The sequence below is a fragment of the Octopus bimaculoides genome, chromosome 1, assembly GCF_001194135.2.
Source record: "Octopus bimaculoides isolate UCB-OBI-ISO-001 chromosome 1, ASM119413v2, whole genome shotgun sequence".
Classification (NCBI taxonomy): Eukaryota; Metazoa; Mollusca; class Cephalopoda; order Octopoda; family Octopodidae; genus Octopus; species Octopus bimaculoides.
In genome coordinates, this window is record NC_068981.1 from 149793408 (window position 1) to 149797999 (window position 4592).

Sequence of the window (4592 nt, forward strand, 5' to 3'; positions counted from 1 at the left end):
TATATATATATATATATATATATATATATATGTGTGTGTGTGTGTATCTATGTGTGTCTCAGTGGGGATTATTTTCGACTGTGCTTGACAACCGGTATCGGTGTTTTTACGTCCCTGTAACTTACGAGTTTAGCAAAAGAACACGAAAGAATAAGTACGGGGACCAATTCGGTCTATTAAAATTATTCAAGGGGTGCCCCAACATGCAAGCAGTCTAATGACTGAAACAATTGTCTAATTTGTTCCCGCGGCTCATATTTATCCTTATTATTCGCAGTTATCTCGTTGACGCTCTGCACATTAAATATATTAGCACTAACATAACGTGCTTACAACGTTGTAACTATTGATATTTAAGGCATCCATTCAAATATGAAGGATGTTTGAGTCTTACAATTATCTTTACAACTTGGAAATGTGAAATCAATAACCTATGGCGAAATATAAAACGTAACTGTCTGCAACTGAAAATAAAATTCCATGGTGTTAAAGAGGATGAAAAATGTAAAACTTGAAACAAATATCTTTAGGAGAGACTATTAATAGAAAATAAAATGTATACAAAATAGCGTTCTATACGATGGAAAAAGAAAAAAAACATGCATACAAGCTGAAATATCAACAGAAGAAACACTTGCAATCCAGATCTGTAAGTGATAAGTGTTCTTTAAATTTAATGTTAGCGAACTATTAAGTGCGATTAAAAACAACAAACAATCCCCTGGCCTTTCCGAATTAGTTCATTCTAATGCAGCGGACAGTAAACGAAACGAAAATGACGAAAACGATACAGTAAAGAACTGTATATTTCGAACTATGTACTAACAATACTAGGATTTGAACAGCATAACTGTACAGGCATACAAGTATTCTTTTCTACTCTAAGAAAAAGGTTAGAAACTTTGGGGGAGGGCGCCAGTCGATAAGATCGACTCCAGTACACAGCTGGTACTTAGTTTATCGACCCCACCGGAAAGGATGAAAGGCAAAGTCACTAGTATTAGAAACACTAAACTCTTTCGCGAGCAAGAAAACATATCTAAACAGACTATGAAACATTTGCAGAGAAATTCTCAAAATATGTGATATACAAAAGTTCAAAACTAGAGTTAATTCAGGATATTCAAAATACACGTGTTGCAGTCAATCGAATTGCTATAAATGGCAGCCAAAACTTCATTAAACCGGAGACTTCTCTCTCAGGAAGGATCAATAAATTGGATTATATACACTGGGTATATTATTCTTGGAAAATAGACAGGATGAACATGGCAGGTGTAGTATTTACTAAGAATTTTCTGGAAAATGCAGATTTGAGATTGTTACCATAAAAGTAAAAAAGTAAACTTAAGAAAAAATTCTGTTGAAATACTTAAACTAGAAAGTTTGGGAGTAGTAAATTGATAATTAATCTATGAAACATATAAAACGCGAACACCGATTATATGAGTAAAATTACGTTCTCTTTCATGTAGTGTTTAGCACATTTCGATTGAAGGCGAAGTTGGTGCAAAGAGAGAAAGGTTATAAAATAACTACTGTAGCTAGGGCAAATATCCGGAAAGAACAAAAGAGGGTGTAGAAGTTGAGAAAATTGAAGAAAATATACTGTTGGCATTTAACATACTAAAAAAAGAGCAACTTACCATTGGAGCCATTTTGAATAACCTGAAGTAAATTGCTGCTAGGACAGCAAATGAAACTGTAGAAAACAATAATTTAACGGCATTAGAACAACGTACTTGTCGATATGTTTCTTATTTAATTACCGGATCATGCATAAGCACATAATGGATACCCTTCACATGTATGGATCGTTAACAAAATTAGGTATTTTTCAGACTCATTTGATCATCTCAACAAAATGCTGAAAGCTCACTTATCTGATAATGGTGAACTTATCTTAAACAACAAAATAATAGACATTTATTAGTTTCCAACAAAACCATGATTATAAGCTCCGGTCTCACTGAGTTATGTCAGTGCAAACTGAAAGGGCGCGCTTGAAGTGACTTTATATAAGTAATCAATCACAACTTCATTGATAAACTAAAATTATAAGCAGGATTTCTTCGCCATCTTGATTCCCTTTATTGTGAAACAGTTTGGTTAATGCATAGAATGTTTTTGGACTGAAAGATGGTTAATGCATAAAATTTGTTTGGACTGGAAGAGTATTAAAAGTACTGGCAAGTTGGACATATAATTTGAGATCCATGAATGGCAAATAATTTATGTGGTAGATAATTTTGAACGTTATAATAATTTGTGTACTACGGAAGTAAAACACTAGGTGGGAAAGATGTGTCGACGAGAAAAAATATTTTGAGATAATCGAAACATTACCTATGTGTCACTCAGATATCAGAAATATAACGTATAACACACTTTTAGTAGCAAACCTATGGGTTTCGCATTATTCAATGCGAAATTAACAAACCCGACAGTGGTCAAACTATATCACAAAAGAATTGTAGTTAGGGACTGCTGGTTGTTAATAAACAGTTTCAAATGGTCATTACAAATTCTCTATTTTATAGAGGTGACTAAAATTTCTATCAGTGAGACACTGTTTGATTATTTGCGATGGTCTAAAGATTAGATACAGAATTTGGTTAGCTCTCTGTGATGTTTGTGAATTAGGAACACGTGACTTATGAACGATAGCTGTGCCAAACTCTAAGTCCAGTGAATGTGTGAAGTGGTAGTATGAACAACAGGTTGTCAGAATAGGTACAGATAAAGAAATAGATCATTCGTTTGTATGCGAATGATAGTAGGCTATATGTCCGTATTTATGAATGTGTAAATATGTTTCTTCTTTTTTATTGCATGAAAATGTAAACAATAAGAATGAAGTGTCTTATTGATTTACTTATTGAGTAGTGTTTTATTCTTTCTTTTACTCTTTTACTTGTTTCAATCATTTGACTGCGGTCATGCTGCTGCACCGCCTTTAATCGAAAAAATCGACCCCAGTACTTATTCTATCGGCCGCTTTTGTCGAACCGCTAAGTTACGGGGACGTAAACACACCAACGTCGGTTGTCAAGCGATGGTGCGGGGTGAAAAACAGACAGACTCACACACACACATATACGACGGGTTTCTTTCAGTTTCTTTCTACCAAATCCACTCACAAGCCCTCGACACGAGGCTGTAGTAGAAGACACTTGCCCAAGGTGCCACGCAGTGGGACTGAACCCGAAACCATGTGGTTGGGAAGCAAGCTGCTTACCACACAGCCAAACCTGTGGTTTTGTCCCAACGAAGGCAAACCACACATCAAATACAGTTAAATACAGAAAATACGCGTCCGAGAGACGTCTTCTCCTCAAACAATCCAATATATAATAAAAATATATAATAAAATTAAATGAAAGAAACTTTTCAGATGACAATTAAAGTTGTGTGTCTTTCATTTAATATTGCATTAGTTCGTTATATTCATCATGTTTTTGTTAGTTTCTGTTAATGTAGGGACTTTTTTTTTTACCACTAAGCATAACATTTTACAAATTCACTTTGAGCCTCGTCTTCTGATATCTGTAGTTACGCTTGCTCTTTTTCCAACCTGCACACAGCTGTCTATGAAATAAATTTCTCTTTTATATTCATTAACATTCTTGAAGACAAAGAACAGATTTTTGTCTGTTTTATTCAGCGTTTCTTTTAACTATTTGCATTTGTCTTTCATAATGTCATTATATTTCTTCTTTTTTCACTCCTGTCTAGTCTTGCTAATTTCTTTAACTTCATGTTAAGAATATTATGGCTGTAACTGATTACTGGGACAGCTAGAATATCGATACATATTACCTTATTTTATGCATTTAGATATGTTTTTTTTAATAGTAATCTAATGAAATCTGTAATATTTCTTCCTAACCATTTGTATGTTGTACCCCATATAGTTTATTGATTTCTAATTATTTTTAAGTCTGGGTTTGGTATAATTATCGTTGTTTCTTTATGTAACATGTCATTAGTAGGTTTAGAATTTCCCGTCTCATCAAAACTACCTTAACACATTTTTGCGAATCGAATTTCAGATTCTTTCCTTTACTGAATATGTGTAATTATGTAACAGTGACTCTAATTATTGCTGTCTGCATCATACAGCATGTGGTCGTCTACAAACAACAGATGATACACTGTCATCTCATAGATTTTGCATCTAAGTTCAATTTCTTGTAATTGGTGCCAGTCCCATATTATGTTGTTTTTCTAATAGCGATAAAATTCATTTTAATAAATCATTGTCTTTTTGTCCTCGTTCCTGCATTATTTGTCATTCATTCGTCTGTTTAGAGAACGTTGTCAAAGATATCTGGTAAAGAAAGTTCTTTCTCGACTATTTTTGGTTATACTTTTACTCCTTCTTTTTTTACTTTACTAAAGGAGCACCGCCTTTAGTCGAGCAAATCGACCCCAGGACTTATTCTCTGCAAACTCAGTACTTATTCTATTGGTCTCTTTTGCCGAACCACTAAGTTACGGGGACCTAAACACACCAGCATTGGTTGTCAAGCGATGTTGGGGGGGGAACAAACACACACACACACAAACACACACACACACACACACACACA